At 31.1% G+C, this 12,084-nt stretch overlaps 1 protein-coding gene across 3 annotated transcripts in view; it reads right to left on the minus strand.

The window, feature by feature from the left end:
• Positions 1-9,246, minus strand: part of LOC141462249 (uncharacterized) — a 42,337-nt gene extending 33,091 nt beyond the window's left edge. For 2 of the 3 annotated variants that reach the window (XM_074143956.1, XM_074143954.1), the window contains exons 1-3: positions 8,892-9,246; positions 2,348-2,603; positions 117-266 (exon numbers count right to left, since the gene is read on the minus strand). The gene's annotated coding sequence lies outside the window, so the exon portion shown is untranslated. Of the gene's footprint in view, positions 1-116; positions 267-2,347; positions 2,604-3,029; positions 3,301-8,891 lie in introns of those variants that run through there. The other variant, XM_074143955.1, reaches the window with a different exon arrangement.
• Between the last annotated feature and the right edge of the window lie 2,838 nt (positions 9,247-12,084).

Below are 12,084 nucleotides of genomic sequence, written 5' to 3' on the forward strand. Positions count from 1 at the left end.
TTAAGAAAGGGTTTAGTCCTTGGAGAAAGAGAAAGTGAGAAAAGGAATCGACATCATCACAAGAAGATACGTATAACTAAGAATATAAAAAAACAAAAAAATTAGCCAACACTTACTCGGTACGGGTGTTTGAGACTTCTGCCGGCGACCGTGTCTCATTGTTGACTGGTTTGAACGTTTCATGGCCAGACTTCTCGGCACATTTGGGTTACGAACAGCTGTACGTAGATAGCGCTCTAAACGACCAGCATGACGCGCTCTCCCTGCTAACACATAATGTACGCAATATTTAGGTCAATTATCAGCATCTTAATTGATAATCTAAACAATAACATAAATAAAATTAAAAAAACTCAATGAATACCAACAATAATAAGAATGTCATCAATTAATCGAAAAGTTTCATGAATGATGGATCGATGACTGCTTTTTTATACCACAACTCTTCCTTCCGCTTAAGTGTTGTTTGCTTAAATTTCAGTTTACTGTAATTAATAACTTGAGGGAAGAATCCTCTGCCCCCAAAATGCGTCAAAGATTCAGTAATCAGGAGAGATTCTCAAAAAATCCACACCACTTTTTTCCTACTATTAAATGATAGTAGGAATTCCTTCATAATTATTTTTTAACCAACATTATTAAATTTACGTATGATTTTGGGGAAATCATCGAGGTATCTTTATGGTATAAGGCAGCATTTCCCAACCTTTTTACGGCTCGCGTACCACTTGGTAGTACATCATACTAAAATGCACCACTTCGTAAAAATGATGGTATTTCGTGCAAATTTGTTATTCAAAGTGTGTTATTTCATTATTATTATCTTTATTTGTATAGAGATACCAATGTATCTGTTACAAAGGAGTTCCAAGTTCATGTTCACTTTATAAACTTTTTTTTAAAATAATGCAAAATTGCCTTCATATTTTTCTCTTCAAAAATTATTAATTAATTTACAAAGTTCTTCTTTAGGATTATTATATTTGTGCCCAAATCTTCTAAAAATTAATTTCTTTTAAGCATTCAACTACCTGTAAGTACCAATTAAATTCAATGTTGCTTGGATAGGAGCTTACTCCATTACAATCCAGTCTCTTTAAGCAGATTTTTCACATAGTTATCATTTAAGTTCTTCTGTCACATGATAATTCTATTAAATTTTCTTTATCTTATATTGATGATGATGATGTAGCTTTCCCTAAATTTTCTTTATAGAAGAGGTTTGAAATCCAATTATCATTTGTGTTTTCGGGTTTTGGGAAAATACTCCATGAAAGGCAATTTTAATCCTTGATAAATGTGCTATTATATTTTCTCGTATATCTTGAGACAGACTAACCTTATTACTCTGTACATATTAACAACTTTACTGTACAATATTATTAAATAAAATAATTTTTATGTATTATTGGGAGAAAACGTTTCTATGATATTTTTACAGTATTTTTTTTTTAAATTTTTTATGTCCGCCATTATTTTTTTTTTATTTGAGGCGCGTCAACATCTAAGGTTATTGGCGCCCGGAGATTTTTTCAGTGCACTGGCGGCCTACGGTCAGTGTTCTCTCGTTACAGACAGCACTTTTCTATCACCGGGACAAGTGAACTGCAAGAAGTTCCTAGGAAAAGAAAATCTAAGGGTCAGCAGCTGGATTCGAACCCAGGACCTCCGCGTGGGAGTCCGTGGGCTAACCGCCTTCCTTACGTGGAAGTATTATTCTTAATGCTGGAAGCAAATCTACTTTTTAAGAAAACGTAAAACATTAATTAATAAAAGAAAATAGCCAAGGCTTCAAAAAGCAATTTCACCCAAAACCAGCTGTTTAAACAACGCGAATTTTTAATAAATGTTATATACATATTTAATGAAAGATGACCAGTTGAACAAATAAGTATTCAATAAAAAAAAAAATTACGGACTCTATAAAATCAATGTTTTTTTTAAAAGTACTTTTTACCAATGTTAACTTTAAATAAATAGTTAATATTAGAAATGCGTGACTTTTGTGGATTTCCGGCACGCTTAGGGCGTACTTAAATCAAGGGCTCTCAAATCTAAAGTCACCAAAAATAATTATCGAACAAAATGTAATTCACACGGGAATTTAGCAAATACCCAAGGGAATATCCCTGGCATTGTATGAATATACCCACGAACTAAGTTAACCCTGAAGTAACAGAACTTCTTAATTACTATCAGTTTCTTCTTAGTGGTGATAATTCACATGGCTGAACAACCCTGAGACGATATTGCTCAAGAAACAATGTTAAGATTTACTCTGTGAAGGCAGCTGAAAACTGTTCTCAAATCAATTAGGCCACCTGAAATGACTGACCAAGTGACTTACTTTTTTTTCTCTTTTTTTTTTGTAAGTTCAAGTCTCCAATAAAAGAAAACGTGTTCTGAAGGAAGCTAGTTGAATCTGTAGTAGTAGCAGCCTTAGTTAAAATCATCTCGAACCAGAAGGGTTGTTATATCGTTCGAGATTCACTCTTCTTGCTGAATCGGAATTCTTCGAAAGCAGAATTGTTCCAAGACATAATTCACTTTTCACTTTAGAGGCAGTCTTATCTGTCACATGATCTTCCTTAAAATGAATTTTCCTGAAAAACAAAAAATCCAAAGAAAATTTATAGCCCTTTATGTAATTACGAAGCTTAAAAATATAGGCTGGCTTGTTTAACCGAAAAAATTCCTTTCAACATTCACTTATCAATTCAATTTTGATTCAATTGACGAAAATGTCAATGTAAATGCCCTAAAATGAACTATTTATTATTATTAATGAAAATATTTAAAAAAAAAAAGTTGTAGATTCTTTTATATGCAATGAGTATGCCACGTCTGAAACTTTAAATTGATTCTGTAAAATCTGATCAAATTCTTATGGTGCTTCTTGGCACCAAAACGAATTATCAATATTAACTTCCAGCAATTTTTCGTTAATGAATGTCGCATGCAAATTTAGAAATATCACTTTTTTAATAATAGGGAAAACATAAAAAAAAGTAGGAAATTGTAATAATTACCACTAATAACAGAAAGTAAAATTATCAGCAAATATGGGTCGAAAAGATAGGAAATAATTGGCGTGACTGATTACTATCTTCATAATACTGTTTAAACAATTACAAATATGCATGTAAATAAAAGATAAACAGGATTTAGATTTCAACAATGGGATTAATTCTAGCAAGTGTAATAAATATTTGCAAAATAAAACACATTCGTCATTCGATGATTATTACTAAAGTAGCAATTGGTTCTTGAAAAAACATATTTATTGAAGAGAGAAGGTTTGCACATGGCAGGTTGGTGACCGTACTATGGAGTAGTGATGGGCTATTTGAGCGGACTCGTTCCATTGGAACGAGTCCGATGGTGGAACGAGTTGATTCAAATCCCTATTTTTAAAAAAAGTGATTCCGCCCCGCCCCAAAAAATTTAGGCAAATAAAAATGAAAATGAGGCAGCAGAAGGTTTGGAACGATTAAACATAAGAACAAATGTCACGCAATTTATTATATTATTATATCATTAAATGTTAGCTTTCCCAGTTAATAACAAAACTATATTTCTTTAACACACATTGAGTACTATCCCTAATTTCCAATTGCTCTGATAAATATAAAATTAACAACGTAATACAAATATTAACACAAAAATAGGCTAGTCAAATATAAATTAAAGCAATGCAGTTTTGTCATTATCTAGCTTGACCACTAGAAGACTGGAGTTAACTTACTTCAAGAGTATTCAAGGTAGAGAAACGGAAATGGGTAGGAAATTATTCCATAAAAATTCTAACCCTTCAAAATTATAATTACTCATAATATTTATTAACTAAGAATTGAATATCAAGCTTTTAAAATATTATCTTATTGTTTTACAAAAAGAAAAAGCTGTGTGCTTAATCTTAAACTTAGCGCTGGACACTCTTACTCTCATCTTCATTGGCGTAAGCTTGAACGTGTACATGTCAGCTAGACGGTCAAAGTAAAACTGGGCCAAAATTTAGTATTACCTAACTGGTTTACTTAGTGTAGTATCCCTCCCACTCTATCACCTATTTCACAAACATTCATCGATTGAAAATATTTTTTAGTTAAATATTCGTTTCATTGGAATACAAAAAACATTATAACGCTTTCTTAAGATGATTTGAATTTTTAAAATTTGTTTTTGTCCATTACTCTTATAAAATACGAAGAATTTCAAATAAAATGTAATATACAAACACAGAATGATCTAGTGTGCAGGTGGAGTCAGTCGTAGTTACCATGACAACGGAACCGTTAAACGACTCCGGCCCAGCTCTAGCATTTTCATTGGTTAAATCCACTGGAGTTGGTGGAGTCGAATCCGGAGTGATTTAAATCCTTTTGAAACCGGACTCGTTCCATTTTTTCGTTCACTGAATCTAGCCAATAGAAATTGCTGGAGCTGGAACCGGAGTTGTTTAACGGTTCCATTGCTATGGTAACGAGGACTGACTCCACCTGCATACTAGATCATTGTGTTTGTATATTATATTTTATTTGAAATTCTTCGTATTATATAAGAGTAATGGACAAAAACAAATTTTAAAAATTAAAATCATCTTAAGAAAGCGTTATAATGTTTTTTGTATTCAAATAAAACGAATATTTAACTAAAAATTATTTCCAATCGATGAATGTTTGTGAAATTGGTGATAGAGTGGGAGGGATACTGCAGTAAGTAAACCAATTAGGTAATACTAAATTTTGGCTCAGTGTTACTTTGACTGTCTCACGGTCATGTACACGGTTAAACTTACCCAATGAAGATAAGAATAAGAGTGTCCAGCGCTATGTTAGAGATTAAGCACACAGCTTTTTCTTTTCGTAAGATAATATTTTTAAAGCTTGATATACAAGTCCTAGTAAATAAATATTTCTTTATTTATGAGTAATTATCATTTTGCTTGAAGGGTTAGAATTTTTTTTATGGGAATAATTTCCTACCCATTTCCGTTTCTCTACCTTGGATCCTCTTGAAGCACGTTAACTCCAGTTTTCCAGTGGTCAAGCTAGATAATGACTAAACATCATTGCTTTAATTTTTATAATTGACTAGTCTATTTTTATGTTAATTTTTGTGTTACGTTGTTAATTTTATATTTATCAGTGCAATTGGAAATTAGGGATAGTACTCAATGTGTGTTAAAGAAATATAGTTTTGTTATTAACTGGGAAAGCTAACATTTAATGATATTTTTTAATGAATTGCGTGACATTTTTACTAATGCATAGGGTAAGTACAGAGACCGGAATCGGTGAACGAGTTGTTGGAATCGATTCCAACCCTGGAACTGATTCAAATCCAACGAGTCCAAAGACGGACTCGTTCTGCCCATCACTACTATGGAGTATTGCTAACATGACCTTCGATAATTTGGAACTTTTTTTTCTGCTTAAACGATAATAGATGTTTCCAGTTCCCATGATTTTAAGAAAATTGCCTTGTAAAATGTTCCATTGATTTAAAACTAATTATTATAATTTATTTTGGCATCCAAGCATTTTATTTATTTTATTTTTGATATCACTAATTCGTACGATTATTTCTACCGTAAAAAATGTATGCAAATTGCAAACAGAAGTCTATTTTCTAAAAGTTAATTATTATTCTTTTTATTTACATTCCAAATCCTTAAATTTTAGTAACTTTATGCATTAAGTTAGGCATTTTCACCAAATTACTGAAATTCTTATGCAAACTGGATAGAAATAGAAGTAATTTGCAGGTATTTTGTACCCCCTCGTTCAAAATGTGTACTAAAAAAATCTGATATGAACATTCACACTGTAGCAAGGCAAAATCCAACCATTTTTTCTTTACTTTCAAAAAATTACGTCTACTAACAGAAGAAGTTTTGGCAACTCACATAACAACTCCCTGAGGAACACAATAAATTGTTCGAAACGGCGTAAAAACTTGAGTTACTGTTTTTTATTTCGACCGAATCCTCGCTAGTATAATCTTAAATAGTAGGAGAATGTCTTTTAAATGTTCACATTAGTTTAATCGAACCCATTTGAATAATTCCTTTAAACATTTATGAGAAGAATCTAAATTGTAAATTTAGTGAGTGAGAAACTGACTAGTTTTATGTTCTGTAATTGGTAGTTTAAGTATATGCTGTAGGACCTGGTACATGGCAAGTAGGTAACAAGGTTTATTGTTTCGTTTAAACTAATTTTTTAACAAACAATAATGGGGGAAAAAAAATATAAAACTTTAAAAAAGATTATTTAAGTGATATCATTCAATCATGGAATTCCAGATGCACCAGATTACATTTTTACTGCCTTATATGATGTCATCTCTATAAAAATGTAATTTTATACTTTTTAGAAATAACTCTATATAACTAAACAAATATAAAACAAATGTATATTTACTTGGACGAATTAGCTTATAATATAAACATAAAAATATCTTCCACTTCCAATGTTGCCAACTTACAATGTTTTGCTTCAAGCTTGGTTTACTATAAAAAAAAAAAAAAAAGAAGAAGTGTCTCTACTTCTAAGATTTAATTTACTAAAAATTTGATGTAAACACTCTCATGACAGCAGTTTCTTGAAAGTTAGAATTTTTTAAGCCCAAAAAACCTCTTTTAAAATAAAGGGAAGGGGGTTAGCTCAGGTGTACTGGATTGTTACGCGGAGATCACAGGGTTCGAATCTACCAGCTGGCCATAGATTTTCTCTTTCTATGAGCTTCCAAAACTCATTGCCCCACAGACAGTGTTGTCTGTAACGAGAGAACACTGTCTAGAGGCCGAAAATGCATTTTTTTAAAAAAGGCTACGAAGAGTACCAAAGAAATCCAAAGATTTAAATCGAAAAAAAAGTTTAAACAAATAAATTTGGTATTAAGATTTCAAGACCTTGTTTTTTTTAATATATTCATTTCAACTCAGAAAATAGTTCAACCCTGTCAAAGTTGGACCAATAAATTATCTAAAAATACTACGCCGTTTTCTAAAATTTTATCTATTAAAAATAAATAAATAAATAAAATAACCTTCTTAATGGTTTTAAAGATCAGTTTTTTTTTTATCAGTATTTTTATTGGTTTTGGAAGTGACTAGTTATAAATAGGTTAGTTGTAAATCTAAGGGCAGCCCCCTTCCGTTCGTTAATCCCTATTGCAGGATTATGGAGAAGATTTTATAGAAATCATAAAGATATCATTTTAACTAACAAAATTTCCCTTTAAAAACTTAAGAGGTTAGATAAAAGAAGTTTAAAGAATACTGATGTTATCAAAATGCCCCCAAAAAATTGTATTTTGTGTGAATATTGACATGACTTTCACTTAACGCAGATTGAGTTCATTGACACCCCCGGAACTTTTTTTTTAATGAACTACCGGCCGCAGAACGTGTTATCTTGTTACAGGCAACACTGTTCATCAAGTACAGTGCAACAGTGAGAAGCGCCTCGGATCTCCGCGTAGTAATAAAGTACGCTAATCAGTCAGATATCCCCTACATATTGGATTTCTATTATCTAAAAGCTGTGGTAGTTGTTTTCTAGAAGATTTCCAAATACTGAACAATCTATTAATAAATTAATTAACTCCAGTTTACTGATGTTAAGAAGGATAAATACCAAAGTTCAAATCTGAACTTTTTGTGTTTACGCTGATAAGGTTTGTTATTATTTTTCTTCTGGAGCCGTTGTAGGCAATTTTTGTCGTATTCATTAATTTTCTTCTTATCAATTGCCCAAATTCAGGAAGTTAATTCGTCGCTTTCTAAATAAACGTGAATATCAGAGCCTTGGAACCAATTAGTTAATAGAACTCGTTGGACATAGTTTTAACAAAAATACTCATTACCCAGTTTCACATATATGTTATCCATCTAAGTTTAATCAGGTCAGTTCTATGTTTATCTGTCTATTATTCGATGATAAGGTTTCTCTATCAACTTCTATTCGATTAATCGTACAAACAATAACTTTTTCTTTTTAATTTAATCTAAAAAATCTTATCTAATAAAACTTGTTGCGAATGAAAAGGAAGAGATAGTATCATACTACTCTAGGGGAAGTCTAGCAGACGTGCCAAATTTTTGAAATATAATTTTACAGGAAGTGCACATCGTACGTATATATACTCAATACTCATAAATTACTTAAATTGCAATCATCACCTTCCGCTTTCAAGAAAAATCATACGGTTCTGCCTACTAGAGTGAATTTAGGATATGTGTATCCTAACTGACGGTATTCCAGGTAAGAGTTCCGACTAGCACGGTTTTAAAGGAAAAGATATCCAGTGATTGAATCATTTACTAAGGAGAACCTTATAAAATTTAAAATGTTTACTTCACAACTCAAAATAAACTGAAGACCCCCAAAGTAACTGGTGAAACAATTTGAAATCATTGAATTTGAATTAAACCTACGATCAGAATCGATACTAAAAACTATGTTTATCGATCCAGTCAAGTATGTTTCTTTTTTTGATGTTAACATTTATTAAGATTCAAAAGAATAAAAAATAAATCCCAATTTATGTTCTTCATCAGCTGATAATAAATGTGAATTTCTAGTCCTCTCCAAAAAAAAATAAAACAATAACATTCATTTTATAATGTTTTTATCAAGAAAAACAATCAAGGTCGACGAAAACTGTCAGCTAAAATGAAGTTAGACTAGGTGCACAAGATCCTCTACGTATTTACTTACATATGTTCGGAGTAATGAAATGACTATGGTTTTTTTTAAATTTCTAATACAGTCTTCTGCTACTTTATTTTACCTTTTTCTTCGTATTTAGTTCGAGGATGGCCCCAGGATATGTTCATTGACCTTCCAAGAAGCACAACTTAACATTTAGTAATGTTCACTTACTTTACTTCTCCTCTTTTTGCTAGTTTCCCTCAGATCTAATCTTCCAAATTCTCTAACCAAGTCACACCTCCAACGTTGAGGTCTTCTAAATCTTCAAATTTCCTGCTGGATCACCATCTTTGGCCTTCTTTCTAGGGACATTTTTCTAAATCTAAAGTTTCGTTATCATTTTAATCTATTTTATTATTTTTCGTAAAATACTAAGTTTACAACAAAAATAGTAAATTTCAACAGGAATTATAGCAAAAGAAAGTTGTGAAACTGATGGTTTTTACTTGAGATATTGAACACGACACCAAGGTTAATAAATTTTGTCCATATCTTAAAGTGAGGTTCTCTTCTACCTTGCCAGTATGATCTACAGATAGCAAAAAATGATAAAAGGTATATGCTGAAATACTATAGTAATAACAATCGAAGAGGCTGTAAATAATAGGCGGACAGCCGTTTTATGTTAATTTATGAAATTTTATATTTATGAAATATAATAATTACAATTTAATCAAAACCAAATTTGTATTCAAATTAATATTTTTAAGGAAAAAAATATATGAACTTAAATTGAATATAAATATAATTGGTTGTATAAACAATCAAGTAACCTCCTTTAGAGAGTGCTCATATAAGCGCCTATATTATATAGAGTGAAACGTTTGGACATTTCGGACTCCAAATTGTAATTTTGAAGCCATATAAATAATTATTATATTTATATTATATTTTTAAGGAGTTAAGAATGCACTAAAATAGCATTCAAAGAAAACTCTCGCTTCAAAACTAACCTGGTTACCTTAAAACATGTATTTCTGACAGAATCTTAATCTAGAAAACTTATCAGGCACTACCGCTAACAAAGAGGAAGGTTAAGGCTTCAATACACTGCAATTATAAATTTATATAATAAAACATTATAAATAAAATATATTTATTATTTTTAAACTCTGAAAGTAGATTGATTACCTAGTTTAAGTACTAGTTACGAGAATAACCACTAGATGTCAGATGCTTAAGGTACCAACAAATACTGATCACCCATCTGTCACTATAACCTTTTCTGATCCAAACATAACATTTTTATTTATGTATGTACATAATAATAGTCAGGTATTTGATAATAGATAACATAGATCGTATTTGATCATTAAAATTTTGTTATATTTTTAATTACTTTCTTTCTTTGATTGAGTTGTGAAAAAGAAACAAAAAAAAAAACTTAAGTTGACTTTAACGAGTAAGAGGTTAAATCAGTTTTGGAGCTTATAAAGTCATAATCTTTATTTATTAGGTTTGGATTTGCATGTTATCTTGAGATATACAATAGGCAAAAAAAGTATTTGCACACCCTGTTATTTCAAGGTTTCATATAAAAAAAAATCGCTTTTTTACCCAAATTACGTTTATTTAACTTCTTAAATCAAGCACTATAAGATGATAAATAAAAATATGCAAAAGAGTCAAATAAATTAAGTATAAAGAACATAATGTTATTTTATACTGCAAAAAAAGTATTTGCACAGCTGTAATTTGGGATCTCTTGACATGTAAATAAAACAAATGCCCTAACAAAAGAGGATTAACGTCACCTTTGGTACTGTCTATACTCCCTTTATTAGATTCATTAGTTTTAATTGTGTTTTCAACTAGTGCATTGAGATGGCTCCAAAATCTAGAAAAATTCCTGTGAGTGTGAAACAGGAAGTGCTTATATTACATCGTGCTGGAAACAGTAATAGAGACATCGGAAATAAAGTAAATTTATCGTTTTTAACAGTGAGGTATATCATTAAAAGAGGAACAACAGAAAATAAACAGCGAACAGGTCGACCAAGAGCCTTAAATGAACGGGAGAGGAGGTAGGTCGTCAAAGACACGCTGAGGAAACCAACTCACAGCGCTCAAAAACTTGCCCATGACCTGGCGTCTTGTTCAGGAAAGACGGTTACACCTCAAACAATAAGAAACGTCCTTCACAATAAAGGCATACGAGGCAGGCGACCCTTAAAAAAGCCATTTATTAGTGAGGTTAATAGGAAAAAACGTCTTGAGTTCGCCAAAGAATTTGTTAAAAAACCTGTTGAATTTCGGGAAAAAATTATTTTTTTCTGATGGAAGCAAGATTGAGGTTTTTAAACCACAAAATATAATAACAATCTGGAGAAGAAATAAAACTGGTTTGAATACAAAAAATATATTAAAAACTGTTAAGCATGGAGGAGGATATATCTTGGTTTGGGGCTGTATGGCTTACTCTGGGGTGGGTAATTTAGAAGTTATTGAGGGCATAATAACAGCTCGGTCTTATTTGGAGGTGTTGCGAGGCAACTTGAAGGCAAGTGCTGTAAAATTATGTTTGGAGAACGATTTTCATTTCCAGCAGGATAACCATCCAGAACATACGGCCAACATTACAAAAGAATGGCTCCTTTATAATGCCCCAAGAAAATTACTGAACCCACCTCAATCACCAGACCTGAACCCAATTGAAAATCTGTGGCATATTTTGGACAGGAAAGTCCGCCAGACCTCTATTACAAGTAAGGAGCACTTAAGACAAGTGTCAGTTAATTCCTGGAACAATTTATCAGATGAGGTGACAAGAAATTTAGTTGAATCAATGCCAAGGCGTTACAAGCCGTAATTGAAGCTAAAGGGATGCACACTAAATATTAAGGACAATGTTATGATTGGTTATGGGTCAACCAAATTATTTTTTGAAATGTTTAACTAGGTGTGCAAATACTTTTTTTGCAGTATAAAATAACATTATGTTCTTTATACTTAATTTATTTGACTCTTTTGCATATTTTTATTTATCATCTTATAGTGCTTGATTTAAGAAGTTAAATAAACGTAATTTGGGTAAAAAAGCGAATTTTTTTTTATATGAAACCTTAAAATAACAGGGTGTGCAAATACTTTTTTGCCTATTGTAGTTTTATGAGGTTAATGAATATAATTTGACTTCCACTTTTTAGAATTCTTGTTTACTAGCTATCTGAAATTTCGAAATCCATTCGAAAAAATCCCTAAAAATAATAATAATAATTTGAAAATAAATTTGTTTCGAAAAATCAATAATATAAGGGAAAAAAACTTGTCTATAGTCTCAAAAAAAACGCCTCTTTTTTCTGGTAATTATAACCTTTTCACAAACATTTTGAATTTTATTAATTCAGACATTTCAATCATTAGT

The sequence above is a fragment of the Rhodnius prolixus genome, unplaced genomic scaffold (assembly GCF_049639745.1).
Source record: "Rhodnius prolixus isolate KJV_2025 unplaced genomic scaffold, Rpr scaffold_18, whole genome shotgun sequence".
NCBI classification, from domain to species: Eukaryota; Metazoa; Arthropoda; class Insecta; order Hemiptera; family Reduviidae; genus Rhodnius; species Rhodnius prolixus.